At 38.1% G+C, this 18,105-nt stretch overlaps 1 long non-coding RNA gene across 1 annotated transcript in view; it reads left to right on the forward strand.

Annotated features, from left to right (window-relative positions):
• The window catches only part of LOC103554208 (uncharacterized), a 142,041-nt gene that overhangs the window by 116,382 nt on the left and 7,554 nt on the right, over nucleotides 1–18,105 (forward strand). The gene's annotated exons all lie outside the window — the stretch shown is intronic.

Raw genomic sequence — 18,105 nt, forward strand, 5'->3', positions numbered from 1 at the left:
GGCATCTTTGATGACCAATCCAGCATCTGAAAATTACTCCCCTTACCAATGACATGGGAGATACCAATGAGTGTGTTATCTTTCTAGGCCAATGAGAGAGTAAAGGGAAGAAAGAAAAGTGGAAAGTTTTCATGTTTAATGAAAATATGAAGTGTTGATCTGATTTCTTGGATGGAAGCAGTCTACCTCAATGTCAGCTACTTCCCTTTCTTGTGAATTTTATTAGGATAACTATAGCATCTGTACAGGATCAGATGTCAAGTGGATCTTTCTTAAACTGTGGGATGTGCACCCAAGGCTTAATGCCTTCCAATTTCACAGCAGTGTCAGGGTCAAGAGTGCTTGGTAAGTTCCCTTCCAACAGAATTTGAGAGCTGTCTTCCTCTGATGATGTGTCCAGAATACCCAGTCACCTGACCCCAGGCTTTGTCTAACAGAATTCTTTGAACTGGGATCTTGGAATGCTACTTTAACCTGTTGATCATAGCCTTCAGCATAAGCTATTAAAGGGTTACAGTAGCTGGTCATACTAGCATGGGGTAACAGTGGGTTGGCTGAAAGTTGTATACCAATGGACATTGGTCTGCTGGTGATTACTCATGTGGCATGAACTTATATTTCCCAAAGAGAGTACTGTGAACAGTCAGCAAGACCAATAGCCAATATCTTAGGCCAAGGGAGTCCAGTCATTTAAGCAAGTTCAGAAATTTTAACTTTTAGTATCTCATTAGTTCTTTCAACCTTGCCTGATGACTGAGGGCGATAGTGACATTGATAATTCCAAGAAGTTTGCAAGGTTTTTGTTATGGCTCATATGACTTGTCCAGTGAAGTGAGTGCCTCAGTCACTGGAGACTGTTAAAGTTGTACTCCAATGGGAAATGTGTTTTCCAACAACTTCTTTGCTACTGTGCAGGCATCAACTTTATGGCAAAGGAAGGTTTCAACTCATCCTGAAAACATACATACAATAAGAAGAACATATTGGTAAGCCACACAAGGTGGCAGTTGAATGAAGTCCAGTTGCAGGTGCTTAAACTGTCCAGAGAGAGGAGGTCTGAAGCCTTTCAGGAAAAAAAAAAAATAGTTATTCCAGGATTATCCAGATATTAGGGGTAAAATGCTGTTGCAATTTTATAGAGGTCTTCATACCAATGTATATTCCTAATTTGAGTCATCTTAAATGCAACATGTTGGGTGAAGGAATGTAAAAACTGAAAAATGGGTGTGCCAGGTAGTGGGGAAGAACCAAATGGCCGTTTGGGTTTCCCATAGCCCTTATTGTTCATTTAGTTTGCAACCATTTTTTGTCCACCTTAATTTCTGTGATTCAGGAGCAGTGTTGCCATTTTGCAAGGGCATCAGCACGGTGCAATCTGTCAACAAGCAGGTATTTTTCACAGAAGCAGAATGGACTTCATCCATACGTGCCACAATCTTTATAGGTTCTGTTGCCACTGCCTTTGCATGAAAGTCAGCCTGGCGATTTTTCTGATATCAGATTTAGCCTTTTAATGTGAGCCTCAAATTTGGTGTTAGCAATTTAGGAAGGTAAAAGAATAGCAGTAAAAAGATCGCTTGATTTTTGTCCATTTTTTATTGGAGTGCCAGGGGACATAAGAAAACGCCTTTGTTTCCATAACATCTTGAATTGTGGACAGCATCAAAGGCAAACCAATGATCAGTAATATATTAACAGATTGTCCTTCTAATAACTGGCATTTTCTGTGAGGGCATGGAACTCTGTCTGTTCAGCTGATTTAGCTTGTGAGCGGTTTCCCCTTTCAAATAGTTCATATTGAAAAGTAATAGCATAACCAGCTTGGAAATTCCCTTTTTTCACTTCTACGATATGACCAATTAACAAAACAGATTAGATCATAAGTAAAGAGGTGTTGCATAAATTAGGACACAGCATCACAAAATGAGATGTTATTATCAGAGCTATGGATCTTGCCTTCAACAGGCAGAGATAGTAATATAGGAAGCTTAAGGACTTTGCAATGTTTAAGAGGTAGATGATGTGATAAAAGCAGAAGGATCTCATAGAAGGTTAGTCAGCTTGCACAGAAATGTTGAGTCAATTCATAGTTAAGAAGACTTTGGACAGCATATAGTGTTTGTAAATAAAAGTTATTTCTTAGGGTTAAATACGCTGTTTCTATTAACTTTGCATCGGAAGCTATAGCCTTAATACAGAAGGGAAAGGCACAAGCAACTGAATCAAGTTATATGCTGTAATAAGCAACAGGCTTGTGTTTATTGTCATGTTCTTCTAGCGAACATTCCCAGGGCCTGGTTATCTCTTTCCTGCACAAATGAAGCAAAATATTGGAATAGTTATGTAGCCCTAAGGTAGATGGTTCTTGAAGCACTTGTTTTAGTCTAATAAAAGCCTGCACATATTTATATCCCAATGAAAGGATTCAGGGACTGAAATTTGGTAAGTTCATAGAGTAAGGAAGCCAAGAGAAAAACATTAGGGACCCACAGTTTGCCATAACCAGCCAAGCCTAAAAATCTGCTAAGATGTCACTTTCATATAAGCCCAAGAAATTCTTTGATTAGCTTAAATTTTTCTGAGGTAGTTGCATTCCTTCAGCACTTAGATTATGACCTAGGTAATGATCAGTGTCTGGAGATAATCGTAATTTTTCCTTAGAGACTTTATATCTTTTTTCAGCTAACTCTGGCAGCAAATAAATGAAATCTTTTATGGCTGCCCCTTTTGGTTACTGAGCAAAGAAAGAAGTTCCTGCATATTTTAAAAGGGTCAGTAACCTGGGGATCAGGAGGGTGCTTTAAACTTGGTGGAGTAAGTAATTTGGAGAAATAAGAGGGGGCCTCAGTGAATCCTTGATACTTTTCTGTCCAGGTATGTTATTGATTATTCCAAGTGAAGGCAAATAGATATTGGTTCTTGGAGTACACAGGGGTGTTGTACAAAGGTCTACTACAGTGAACCATTTTGAGTTTGGTGGTCTTTTGGACAACAAGTTGTTCAGGTTTGGATCAACTGGGAAGCAAGGATTAACAATCTTGTTAATAGCTCTCAAGTCCTGGACAAATCACCATCCCCTCCTTTTAGGTTTCTGAACTGGCAAGATCAGTGTTGTACAGGTGCCAGTACAGGGAACGATTAGCCCCTAGGTCAGTAGGTCTTCTGATATGGGTGTGAGGTCTTGTACAGCCTCAGGATTTAGTGGATACTGAGGCAAGTTAAGAAGATGTTTAGTTATATCTATCTCAATCTTTATAGGCTCTGAACTTTTTATTCTCCCAATGTCAGTTTCAGAAATTTACTCACAGAGTATAAATAAGTGGAAACTTGCCACTACCAAAATTTTAAAGTGAAATGCCACCAATCTAAGTTGTAATGACAAGGTGTAAAAACAAACCTAAATTTAGATCTGGTTCACTTGAGGAACACAGATAACTGGTATTTTAGTATATTAAGGATTAAGTGCACCATCTTTGCTACCAGCCCAGCCAGGTTCAAATCCCCACTCTGCCCCTAACCACTGAGTGAATTCAGAGGAAACACCTAACCTCTCTGTGCTTGTTTTGCCCTCATCTGTATAAGGAATGTAATAGTGCCTGACCCATGAATTTTTGGCCTTCATACCAGTGATTCATCCTTTGCAAGTGTTTTTTAATGGTTATACTTTCAACTCTTGGAAGACTCTAAAGGACAGGAAAACTTTAGTTACTTAAAAGTAGGAATTGCTATTGTAAATAATGCCGCGATGAACATAGGGGTGCATGGGATCCTTGGAATTTCTGATTTCAGGTTCTTAGGATGGATACCCAGTAGTGGCATGGCTGGGACATAAGGTATTTCTATTTTTAACTTTTTGAGAAAGCTCCATTCTGTTTTCCATAATTTCACAAGGTTGTAAACTATCATAATCTTAATTTAAAAAAAAGTAGGAACTGCTGGTAAGTGGAGAGTATTGGATTTCAGTTGGCATAATACATGTGGTCCACACCTCCTATTCCCATACAGGATCCTCTAGCTCAGAAACTAATATCGGTCTTTGAGAAGTGACACAATGGCCACAAAGGTTTTGGCACTAGGAATGATTTTCTTATTACAGACTCTATTTGGAATCCTGGGGGACTTCTTTCTTCTTTACCATAATCACTTCCTTAATTTCACTGGGTGTAGGATAAGGTCCACTGGTTTGATTGTCAAGAATGTTTTGGCTCACAAGAGACACTTAAATATTTACCACAAATTAGATCACAAAACAAGAAGAAGAAAAAGTAGAGATAGACACACACCTACAATTGTATATGTTTAAATACAGATGTATCTCTTTCTGCATGTGATCTGTGAGTATATATGTATATATACACATACCTATAATGTAATCATGCTTGTTATCCGTCAATCAATATATTGCAAACTTGTACATTAAGGCAAATTTAAAATAGTGCTAGTGAAAATATTGAAAATTCTTCAAGTTTATGTTGTCTGATGTCTATAATGCCATGCTAGTTGTTTAATAGTTAAAATTCCATAAAGTATACTTCTCATTGTCCTACTTTAATTCTATCATTTGGATATATGTCTTGAGGAAATATCCATTAAAAAAATTTTAAAAATATTTGATTTTAAAAGAGGTCATTAGTCTATTTAAGTTTAGTATAGTAATCCATACATTTGAGTCAATAGAGTTTATTTTCTAATTTATCTATGTTAACTTGTTTTCTATTATTTTTAAATATACTCCTACATTATAATTGACCTTTTTCTTTGAAAGTTGTATATTCATTATTTGTTAGATTTTACCTAGAAATTTCAGCATGCATTTAAAGTTAACCACAGCGTCATTGTATGTACTACCCTTATATCCCATATTTACAATGTAAGAATATTACAGCACTAATCTATTCACCATATCCCACTTTTTTGATTGGTGATATGTTTTTTCAAAATTTAAAGATGCGCACACAGGTCATAAGCTCATAGCTTACTGAAAGTTTACAAAGTGAACACATTTCTGTACTCAGTACTTAGATCAATAAAGAAAATATCATCAGACCCCTGGAAGCCCCTTGTACTTCCTCCCAGTCACTCATCCTCAGGGGAACCACTCCTCTGACATCTAATAGCACAGGTCACTTTACCCTTTTTGTATGTTATAGAAAAGAAATCATACAGCAATAACTCAATTGTATTCAGCTTTTGTCATTCCTCATGTTGTTTGTGAATTTAATGCTGCATGTTGTTGATCATCTATTCCCATTGCTGTACACGATTCTATTGCGTGAACATAAAAGCAATTAATTTAATTGTTTCGTTGTTACTTGGCATATGGTGACTGTCTGTTTGAGACGATTAGGAATACTGATGGTATGTACATTTAGGGCATATTCTGATGACACACATACCAACTTCTGTTGGCTCTATATGTCATAGTGGACTTGTCAGGCAACAGGTTTACGTCTCTTTAGCTCTAGGAGATAAGGCCAAAGAGGTTTGGAAAGTGTTTGCACCAATTTCTACACCTATCAGCAGTGTAGGAGGTTCTTGGTCTGTCCACATCCATGTTACCACATTTAATATTTTTTGTCCTTTTTATGTGTTGACTTCCAGTTTCTATGTAATGGTATCAAGTAGGGAATTTAGTTGCTTTTTTTCATTACCATGGAAGTAGAGCATATTTTCTCTATTTCTCATGTTTCTCATATTTATTTCTCATATTTCTCATTTATTATCATATTTCTCATATTTCATACTTCTCATATTTATTAGACATTGAGCAACCCCTTTTTGAAGCATGTGTTAATTTTGTCCACGTTTTCTGTTGTGTTGTCTTTTTCTTACATATTTGTAGTAGTTCTGCATATCAGCTGGATGTATTTCCTTTTCTTATTCTCTCTCTTTCTCTTGTGATCTCTCTGTTGATCTTTCTTTTTCCGTTTCTTTGTGTGTATGTGAGTGTGTTTGTCTTGATGAGAAACAAGTCTTAATTTAAAAATAATTTGATATTTCCTTTTCTACAGGTAATGTTTATTACTTTGTTTAAGAAATATTTTCCTATTTGAATACGAGAGATATTCTCCATCATTTTATTTGAAAAACATCATATCTCTTTATAAGTTAAATTGGCATTCCATGCAAAATTATATATTCTGTATGTGTGGATGGTGAAATTTTTTCTGATAGCTTACAAATTTTATTTCACTAAGAAGATCTCATATTATTCTTTCTTTTCATTTGCTTTTACTTGTCTTTGCTCACCTTGGTCAACATCACCTATTTCCTGGATCTGTCTTTCCCTAAAGTCCTTTAGTAAATCTGTGTCTTTTCCTGACTCCTTCAGTCTTGAACAACCTCACAGCACCACACAACCAAAGGTAGTCTTGGTACCAAAAATCTTCAGTGGATCTTTTAACTCAATAATTATCCCCAAATTTTAAGGGGAAAGACAATTTTCCATGAGAATCTCAAATTTTTTTCATATCTTGTATCATCTTTTGTTCCGGACTACCTTGCAATGATTTTTGTATTAACAGCTTTGGAAGACGGCAATAGTGTGTCTTGGGGGCAAGGGCTGATTAATTACCCAATTAATTAATTAAAGTAAACCAAAGTGTAATTTAATTGATTAAATTAAATATGTAATTAATTTGTTATTAATAAAGGTAATGCCATCCTCAGAGGCAAGTTGGGCAGGTAGATTTACACCAAGCTTAAAAGATTTGTGTTTCTTAAACATAATATTAAGCTGTGACAGAAACTTACTATGTATGTGACATCCATGTGGATCTCTTTGCATGGCCTCCTTGAGGCATGTGGGAGCAATAGGAAAAGATGAGGACATGAAGCATTTTTTTGCCTATCGTGCAGTATATAACAATATCTTTTTTCTCAGTCCCAGGAGTCTTATGCCTTGTGACAGCATCCATGAAACTGGCAGCTAACTCTTTGCTTTGCAAATGGAGTAAAATTTTATACCTTTTCCATTTCTTGACAGTCTTGGTAATGAGGATGGGATACTTACTGGGCTGTATAACCAATATGCATTGCCCTAGTATCAAAGGAAAGCTAACTTGGTGAGGTAATTGAGGCCCTTTTGACAAATTCAATGTCTTTATATTGTTTCTATAACAAAATATAATAGGAATTGTTGTGTTATATGCTCGTACTTTTCCACCCCGGAAGTGCCAAAAGTGAGTATCCCAATCATGGTGAGGTGCAGATAGAGAAGTGTTGGTGTGACAAATTACCCTTTTATTTGCCACCAGAGGGCAGGTAAGGTTTTAGGTTATGTGATATTATCCTCTGATGTGCAAAGTTTTCATGTATTTGCTTATTATATCTCAATGAAGATGATGCTAGAGGGCTCTCCTCAAAACTGAGGACTGACTCATAGAAACCTTGTGATGCTCTGGGTTTATACTCCAATCTGGGGATGAGGACACTTGGACTCCACCACTAACAAGGTCAAAAGGGCCCCAAGTGTCCTGAGTCTCCTGAAAAGTATGTAATCAAGAATGAAGGCTGGGGCTAGCCCCGTGGCGGAGTGGTTAAGTTCGCGGGCTCCGCTGTGGGCGGCCCAGTGTTTCGTTGGTTCGAATCCTGGGCGCGGACATGGCACTGCTCATCAAACCACGCTGAGGCAGCGTCCCACATGCCACAACTAGAAGGACCCACAACGAAGAATATACAACTATGTACCAGGGGGCTTTGGGGAGAAAAAGGGGGGAAAAAAAAAAAAGAATGAAGGCGGACTGGCCCCGTGACATCTCGGCTTTACATAAGTGGTTTCTATTCCTGTGGAGGAAATTTTAAGCTGCACACTGTGGCTGAACCCTTTGTCACTAGGAACCCTAAATCCCCTGAGATTGTCTTAAATGCATGGCCCTGGTTCACTGATGACTTAGCTAAGCTGAAACCTAATGCTGTTCCCTGGGCCACGGTGGTTGTTGAGTCTCAGTGCCAGCTCTGCAGAGACAAAACCAGATGCGACGTTCCGTTCACGGTCAGATCTCAGATTCCTGGAGTGTTTCCAGTGGTCTAGATGTTTAGCTCGCCACTGAGACAACTATAGACTGGCAGATCAAGGACACCCATGTGTGGGGCTGTGAACTGTGGAAACAAATGGTGGTGGTGCTGCTGCACTTCTCTTGGTCACTCATTTACAGGTCCATGGTGAAGGCATGTTTTTTGAAGAAACTGACCAGAACCAAGCTGCTGATTCAGTCTGTTTCTGATGCAGAGGCTACCACTGCATGGCCAACATGTGACTCCCTTTCTTCAGCTTGATTCAGATATACTTAGCAAATAAAAATGCAAGTTATTTAAAGTGAGCATTGTGATGCTTTGATATAAATATACATTGTGAATGGATTCCCCCATGTAGTTAATTAACATATCCATCACCTCGTTTATTCTTTATTATTTTTTTGGCAAGAATATTTAGTTTTACTCTCTTAGCAAATTTCAATTATACAGTCCAGTGTTATCAACTATAGTGACCATGTTATACATTAGATCCTCAGCCCTATTCATCTTATAGCTGAAAGTTTGTACCCTTTTACCAACATCTCCCTTTTCCCTCACCTTCCAGACCCCGGTAACCACTTTTCTATTCTCTGGCTAACTTGTGACTCTTTATGAAAGTTGACCCTTTTTTCTCATGATTGGGGAAGCCATGACCTGTTTACCAGACAACTGACTCTCCTCTTAGAGCTAAAGCTGTGCATCACCTCCTAACACTTTCCACCAACCCATCTCCATCACACCACTGTTCATCTTGAATATAACCTATCTCGTGTTTCAATCATTCTGGGTCATTTGCACTCACCATGTTTGCCTTTTATTGCAACAGGTGCAGAAATACTCGCCCACTAGTCTCACACTACCTCCTTTACACCTGCTGTTCTATCTATCTTGATTAGATAGTTTACTGAATAATTGTGACTGTCTTCAAAGGGATTGTCTCTTCTCAGATTCTTCTAGGATAATGATGGAAACAAAGGTTGTGAAAGGTTTTCTGAACATATTTTCAAAATCTAAGGTCTCCAGTGACCATTTATTGTGTGAATGTGTCTTTCTTTCCTTTATGAGAAACTAAAGGCCATCTGCAGGTCCATATTCTGAAAGACGTAACAGAACAAAAGAAAACTATAGGGTTCGTTCTTCATTCTGGATGGGTCTTTTGTTTTTAATAAACTTTTTTTTTTTTAGAACACTTTTAGATTTACCAAAATTGCACAGATGGCACAGTGTCCATGTGTCCCGCATTCAATTTCCCAGATGATTAACATCTTACATTAGTATGTACATTTGTTATAGTTAATGAACCAACAATGATGTATTTTTATCAACTGAAATCCTTACTTTATTTGGATTTTGTTCTCTTTACCTTATTTCCTTTTATGTTCCAATACCCTATTCAGATACCAAATTACATCTAATACTCATGTCTCCTTAGGCTCTTCTTGGCTATAACAATTTGTCACACTTTCCTTGTTTTTTATGATCTTGACAGTTTTGAGGAGTACTGGTCAGATATTTTTGAGATTATTGCTCAACTGTGATTTGTTTGATATTTTTCTCATGATTAGATTGGGCTTACCTGTTTTAAAGTGGAGGACTACTGGGATAAAATGCTGTTTTTCATCACACTACATCAAGGGTATATATAACCAACATCACTTATCCCTGTTGGTATTAATGTGTATGAGGTAGTGTGTGCCAGGTTTCCCCACTGAGAAGTTGCTATTCTTGTCCCCCATACTCTTTGGAACAAAGTTCCTATTTTTAACCCACACTTAAGCAGTGGGAAATTACGTTCCACATTATTGAGGATAGAGTATCTATAAAATTATTTGGCATCTTTCTGAAAAGATTGACCTATTTCTCTCATTTATTTATGAAGTCAATATTTTAATTATATCAGTACAGACTCATGGGTATTTATTTTATAATTTGAGTTATACCCCAAGACAACTTGTTTATTTACTCAAAATTTTCCAGAGCGGCCATTGGGAGCTCTTTCACGTGACTCTTGTGTTCCTTTCACATACTCCGTTATTATATATTTTTTAAATTTTTAGCATTTCTTCACTTTATAGTAGTACGCAATTCTCCGGGGTTATTTTATATATGTCCTGTCCTAATGTTAGATCCAGCCATTTTGCAAAGGGGTTCTGGTTTCTTTTCTTGGAGAATGGTATAATGAACCAAGATATGGACAGTAGCTATTCTCACTGTTACTGGGATTTCATTGTTTCTATGCCTTCTTGGCTCAAAGAGCAAGAAAATGTCTGTGTATACAAAAATTCATAAACACATATCTAGAAATATAATTATATGGGTTCATTCATACCTAAATCAAGCTAACATAAGTTCATACTGATGTCTCTGACTCTAATCCCTTACACATGGATCATTCTATCTTCCTACTCTTGCTCATCTGTAACCTCTCTCTCCAACACTGAGAAAACTCAATCTCACCATCTGCCCATGTGATTCAAACTCATTTCTGATTCAGTTTTGTATAAACATACTTGTCCTCTTGCACCTGGTTCTTCTGGACAAAGTTTCTGAGTGAAATTATGGGATGATTGCCAAAAAGTTGAAATTGCAGGTATCAGAATGAGACACTCTGATTATGTGGAGGTAGAGGAAGAGGAACAACTGGACCCCTGGGATGAAACACATTAGCCAGCAGGAGGCATGTGGATGAGAGTATAGTGAGCTTTGTCCTTCAAAAGTCCCTCTTTTCAAGCTACTCCTGACAGTCCAGGAGGTGGGTCCCAGAGGATAGGACATTCAGCCAAAGAGAATAATTCTCAAGCTTTAAACCTAGTATAGTTTGCCTTCCTAGGTGTTTTACTTGCTTGGCACAGGTGTCTCTTTTCTTCTTTCCAGTTTCACCTTTTGGAATGGGATCGCCTGTCCTATGCCTGTCCAGGCCATTTTATTTTGGAAGCAGATAACTTGCCTGTTTTCACAGGTTTACAGCTGGAAAGGATTTTATCTTATGGTGAATTATATCACACATCTCAAACATCCATTATTTAGCTGATGCTTAGATGAGATTTGGGACTTAGAATTGATGCCAGAATCAGTTAAGAACTTTGGGATGTTGAAATGGGGGGAAAAGTAGTTTGCATGTGAGAAGGACATGAATTTGGGGGAGTCCAGAGAGCTGAGTGTTATGGGCTGAATTATTTCATCCAAATTGATATATTGAAGCCCTAAAATCCAGTATCTCAGAAGGTGGCTACATTTAGAGATAGGGCCTTCAAAGAGGTAATTAACTTGCAATGTGTCCAGTAGGTTGGGCCCTGATCAACTTTGACTGGTGTCATTATAAGAAGAAATTTGGACACATAGAGAGACACCAGACCTATGTGCATATGGGAGACGGACTGTGTGAAGACACACTGATAAGGTGGCCATTGGCAAGCCAAGGAGGAGACTTTACAAGAAACTAAACCTACTGACACCTTGATCTTCGACTTCTAGTCTCCAGAACTGTGAAAAAATAAATGTCTGTTTTTTAAGGTCCCCCCAGGCTATTGTATTTTGTTATGAAACCCTGAAAACTAATATGAAAGGTAGGGGTCTACCTGTTCAATTCTGAGGTCCCCAAGGGTAAGCCTTAGTCTTGGCTTTCTTAGGGTTCCCAAGTCCCCAATCTCTGAATATGTCAACTTTTGAAACCTGACCCTTTCAGACAGCAGAGCCTTCAGAGGGAGGTCATAGGAAGGAAGCATAAGCTGGGACACTTGTCCCATTCTTTGCTCTGTCCATCCATTGGAATTAAAAGATAATGGAGTCAGCAAAGGGTTTTCTCCATTAGGGGAAACTTGTGATGTAGTGGGAGGACCATTAGTTGATTTTGGAAACAAAATTTTCTAGTCTTCACTTTGGACACTGATAATTTCCTTAAATCTCAGACTTTTCTGATGAGGTGGCAAGTTGTCTGCATTCCTCACAGGGATACTGTGAGCCCCACAGGGGATTCTGCCTGTGAAAGCACTTGGTATAAAGCAATGCACATGTGTGAGCCTTTATAATATATTCATGGAACTTTTGAACTTGTATCCTAATTCCTAATAATCTCAGAATCTAAAGTTACTAGACTCTAGCCAAAAAGGACATTCTTCAAACATTTCCATAAAATCCCTTTTCTCCTATTTTTACCACATCTAAACCCATCTCCTAGTTCTCATCTTGGAAAGTTAGTCAGATTAAACCTGAGGTTCCACTGGAACTTCTTTGTCTTTTTCAAAACTCCTTCCCTGCTTCCTCTCTTTCATGCATCTCCATTCCAAGACTGGCCTGTGGAATCCAGGATCCCAATGAAGCATTGGGTTGCTATGAGAGAGAGGGAGGGAGTGAAAGAGGGAGGAAGGGAAGGAGGAAGAAAGAGAAAGAGAGAAAATCTAGAGAAGGTTAAGTGTTGGCTCTCAGAAGTGACTTTTTGGATGCTGGATGTAGCACTCATCACTTCCTTTGCTTGAGGAAGGAAGAAGCCCTATAGTCACTAGAATATCCACCCGTGGGCATTGTCTGAGCCAGAATCTCTCCCTGAGCTGACTCTCCTCCCATATTTTCAGACCATGCTAAAACCACAGTTTCTTCCCTAGAATTGGGCCAATGACTATCTTGCTCTCCTGAGTTCCAGAGACTGTACTGTTCATGAATAAAGCTCTGATTTTAAGTGGATTTGGACTTTGTCAGAGGCTGAGTCTGACTTGGCTTTTGCAAAAAAATTTCCAGTTATTAGTTTTCTTGGGTGAAGACATTGATACATATGTCTCATCTTCTTTTTGATTTTAACTTTTGGGAGATTTGCCCTTTCTGTGGCAGGAATAGATTTTCTTACTCATGAGGTTTTGAGTTACACTTTTTCAGGGCAAGAGAACACTTCACTCTAGGATGGGAGTCCCCACTTCCATGTTCCCTTCTCCATGCCCTCCTGAGTCAGGGTGTTCTGGTCTAGATCAATGGTAGATGGGAACTAAGTCTCTTGCTAATAGCTTTCAACTTTGGTTTGGACAAATCATCATCCCATCTCATTAGGTTTCTGAACTTGCAAGACCAGTGTTTTATAGGGGCTGGTACAGGGAACGACCTGCCTTTGGGGGAGTAAGTCTTGTACTATGAGTATGAGACCTTGTGTGGCTCAAAATTTAATGGATATCGAGGCAATTTAGGAAGACGTTTAGTCATATCTATTTGGATCTTCATAGGCTTTGCACTTTTTATTCTCCCAATCTGAGTGTCAAAAGTTACCCAGTGATTTTCAGGCACCTCAATTATATTAGGGAAGTTTTGTTCTAATTCTTCATCTTCTATGTCAAGGGCAGATTGTAAAGAGCATGAAAGATCAGGTTCAGATTGATCAGGAAATGCTAAGATGAGGTGTCCATTGGAAGTAAAATGTATTAGCCCTTTTAATTTAGAAAGGAGATCTCGACCTAGTAGATTGACTGGGGCTGTTTCACATAGCAAAAAAGGAAGTTTTTCAGTCAGAGGTTCCAGAGTCATTTATACTGGTTGAGATAGAAATTGTCTCTGAACATTATTAGATGGCCCCACTACCAAAACCTTTTTTCACTCTGAAGGATTTGTTGTCCTTTGAGAATGGGTTTTAAAGGAGAAAGCATAGCTCTGGTGTCAACTGCTATTTGGCAAAATTTCAAATTTATTTTAATATTAGTTTCCCATTGGCTGTTTAAGGGAATTCCCGGTAGCATTTTACAGGAGAACCCCTCAGAGTCCAGTCAGTTATTGGAGAGGCCCATATGGAGCCTTCCGTTAGGGGTATTCAAGTTGATGCTGAAGAATTTGTATATGAACTTTAAGGGCAAGCTTCTTTCCAGTGTCCCAATTTGCTTACCACTGAGACATAGAATTCTGCCTAGTTTGCTTTTGTTTGTTTTTTATTGGACTCCTACAAGGCTGCAAGGCAAGAGCTGTTATTTTAGGTCTCCATCCATGGAGCTGTTGTAGCTGTAAGGCCCACAGCTTGGCAGATTTATGTTTGTGGTCTTCCTCCAGGGTCCTTTCAAAGTGCTCAACTCTAGTCACAATTTCGTTTAGGCATTTCATTCCCACCCTATTTTCTGCCTTTTTATAAACCTACTATTCTCAGGAGATAATGCACTTAGAAATAGGTTAGCAGGAGCAGGTTGGGTGACCTAATTTATTGTATGAAACTAGAATGCTAGGAAGAGGGCTTCCAAATGGGTTTTAAATTCAGCTACAGATTCATCCTTTTTTGTTTGTTTGTTTGTTTGCATAATATCCCAATCAGTGCAGGTAGGGAAGACTCTAGGAATGATTTGTAAATGTACAGTTGCTATTTTGTAAGCCCTTTCTTGTCTTATATGAGAATAAATTGAAGATCAAGGATCTCAAATATCATCTTCAGTGTTTTACAATTTTGCTTCTTGCATCCATTTTTGGGCTCTACCAGATCCTCCCATACAGGCACAAACTGATAAACATCTGGCAGCCTCAGATCACAGCCCCATAATGATTTTAATTTCATAAAAAAACTTTTGGGGATCTTCCCTGGGTTTAGGAAATTTTTTAACTATGGCCTTTAGTTTGGTCTTTGACCAAAGGGGTGAAAGATACCTGAAAATCTTCGTCTTCAAGATATGGTATTTTTATATTAAAAGGTACCTGTTTAACAGTCTCTTCAAAGTGGAAAGGCAGTTCAGACAGAGAATCAGTAAACGTGAGTGCTCAAGTGAAGATGGATGGTGGGTAGCAGTAGGAGTCACATCAGTCCTCTTGTGTTTTGATTTACGTACCTCTTTGTCTAATTTTTCATTAGCCTTTTGTAATGAGGCTTTCAATGAAGCTATTTTAGAATATGGCAACCTTTTAGAAGCTTCTTCCAATTCAATGAGCTTCCAGTACACCAATTAAAATAGGTATCCCATTCAGTTTGTTTGTTTAATTCAGGAAGCTTTCCTTTCACGTGCACTTCTTAAATAAACACTCTTGTGTAATTGGAATGTTTCATGTAATGGGCATTTTAATCCTAGGTTGTTTTTAGTAAGATCTTGCCATTTTGCTAGATCTCTACATCTTCTGGGACTATAATTTTTACACATGAAATAAGCAGGTGTGCTGGAATGTGGTGCACTTGACTCATTCCAAGGCAGCTATGCTCACCACTGTACTACCAATGCCTGACTCTTTAGACATTAAAGATCTCATCTCTTTATTTTTTTTTAAGATTGGCATCTGCGCTAACATCTGTTTCCAATCTTTGTTTTTTTTCTTCTTCTTCTCCCTAAAGCCCCCTGGTACATAGTTGTATATTCTAGCTGTGAGTGCCTCTGGTTGTGCTATATGGGATGCCACCTCAACATGGCCTGATGAGTGGTGCCATGTCTGTACCCAGGATTTGAACCAGTGAAACCCTGGGCAGCAAAAGTGGAGCGTGACCTTAACCACTTGGCCATGGGACCAGCCCCCCCATCATTTCTTTTAATTAGCATTTGAGTGTCTCAGAATCAAATTAATATCTAAGAGGGATGTGTTGTGGCATTGTGGATTGTGTGGTCTTTTACAGTGTACCTCACTGTATGGAAGTTTTCTTAACATTGGCAGGTGAAAGCGTCAATGACGCATTTTGTGATCAACTCATCATGACATGGGGGTCTTTGAGTTAGGTAACAAGCATTCTAACAGCTTTTACTTGACTCCTGCCCACTTATTTATGTGAATGTATACGTGTATAAGAATGTGAATGTATGTGACTACATGTGTGAGCGTGGAAGTGAGAGTTCATGCATGTGTGTGTCTGCATCTGTGTGTAAATGAGTTTATGCATGTGTGTAGGGTCAGTTGTCCACTATTATGGCTGTAACAAACAACTTGACAATTGAGGGAAATAGCATAGTGAACCTGGATCAAAGAGTCAATTTGCGTGTAGGAAAACCTAAAGAATTAAATTCACCTCATAATTTATATTTGTTTTTTGTTTCTTGAGCCATTATAAATAGATTTCTTAATTAAAAAGCAGTCATAGTACCTTACTGGAAATACTGCAGAATGTGTAGAGGACTGCGTTGACCATTAGATGGTCTTGAATTAAGTAAGCAACTTTGTTTATCTGATAGTTACAAGAGTTATGGAATCTGCCTGTTAAAACATCTGATCCTGGTGCTTTCCTTGTGAGGGATTGTTTTAGAATCTTGTCTGTTTCTTCTATGGATATTAGTCTGCTTCTCCTTCCTGTCACTAGTGGGGGTCAATATTGACAGAGTATCCAGACAGTTCACATATTAATTGATATTGAGTTGTACAAATGAGTGCAATGATATCTAATGTAAATTACTGGCATAATGTTCTTCTTGTTACTTGCATCTCTTTTTGAATCCTTCTCACATATTTTTTAAAATTCCACTTCTTTGCTCATAATTTAATTTATGGGGTAGCTCAATTATATAAATTAGGATAGAACTCACTTATAGGTAGAACATCTCAGTGAAGCAAAACATTATGTGAAAAAAGCATACTCGCCACCAGTCCCTTCTGTGTCAGACCTAAGGATTGTCTGCTCTCCTCCATGTGAGACACTATTTTCCTCCAGGGATCATGGAAAAGTAAGAGTTTCTCACAAACACTGCAACAGTCTCTTAAGAGATGCTAACTAGAAACTTGTAGTTGTTCTTCATAATTAGCACTTGTGAAAAATGCTTTGAAAAATATTCTCAACTCCCAAGCCTGTTACTGCCAATGCTTCTAGAAGGGAAATGATAATTGCGATTCTTAGGAGAGGTGAGGTCACAGAGTCACAAACTCATATATCAGGGTCTAGCTACCCCTCTTGCATACCCACTGACTACTCTGAACTTCATGATGAACCCACCATCCAGGCAGTAGGAAAAAGTTGGTAAGTTTTCTCTATGTTCATCTGAGAGGCAGAATCTGTAAGGAGAGTAATTGTATCAGGAGTCTGGGTGAGTGAATATATTGGACAAAGGGGAGTAATTGTATCAGGAGTCTGGGTGAGTGAATATATTGGACAAAGGGAACTTTCTGCATTTGATCCTGGTCCAGCACTAAAGTCACTTAGGAAGGTGGAATCAATCCTGAGGCATGAGCTAAGCTAGTTTAGAGAGATGGGGTCCTAGACTTTCCAGCAATCCCTGATGTCTCCTAAGGTAATGTTGTGTAGTCCTTACTAACAGTGCTTGTTGTGGTTTAATCCAAGGGATAATGAAATCTGATTTTTAATGTGCTTAAGGACTGTTGCAGAGTCAATCTGCTGTTCAGACTACTTTATAGGAATCATAGACAAAATATTCATGTTTCCAGAGGTGCACACATAACTCCATGCTGATGATAAAGAATAGGATGAACCTACAGAATCATCTGATCCTGTGCGGAAACAGTCTGTCTGATAGCAATTTCTGGAATAGAAATGTTTTCTCTAACTCCAGGTGTATGAAGTGCTTAACAGATTGCATGATTGTGTCTCTATTGATTATTAAGAGACTTTTCCCATGTAAAGTGAGGGGAGCAGCATTTAAGAAAAACATACTGTTGTAAGTTTTGGATAACATTGTTAGGCTCAAATGTATTATGTTACGTTTGATGCCTTTAAATGTTATAATACCAATCCAAAAAATGTATGTGGTTAATACAGTACACAAAGTTTTTCCCTTAACTTTGCACTTTGCATGTGTCTTGTTCTTTATTATCTTTCCCAAAACTTGCCTTAGTGCTAATAACTTTATTTAACTCACGTATTAATAAACAGATGTGTGCATGTTCTGAAATTAGTAATAATTGGTTTCTATTAGACAGTGTTCATCAGACATCAGTGTTTCATCTCTCATAGTTCCTGTGAATCAGGCCATTTTACTTATGTTCCTGGGATAAAAGCAAATGTTTCTGTTGCCATCCTAATGTTGATGCATTCTTGCATTCATTAAAGCCAACTTATCACGGGCAGGATCCTGCAGTTTTATACTGCAACCAGGGCATCTACATTTTATTAAGATCTCTAAAGCTTTATTCAAATTTTACATTTGCCTATAGAATAAGTCTTTATAAGTAAGAGGAAATTCGTCATTACCTTTTTTTAAAAAAACAGAATATCAT

The sequence above is a fragment of the Equus przewalskii genome, chromosome 9 (genome assembly GCF_037783145.1).
Source record: "Equus przewalskii isolate Varuska chromosome 9, EquPr2, whole genome shotgun sequence".
In the NCBI taxonomy this organism is placed as follows: Eukaryota; Metazoa; Chordata; class Mammalia; order Perissodactyla; family Equidae; genus Equus; species Equus przewalskii.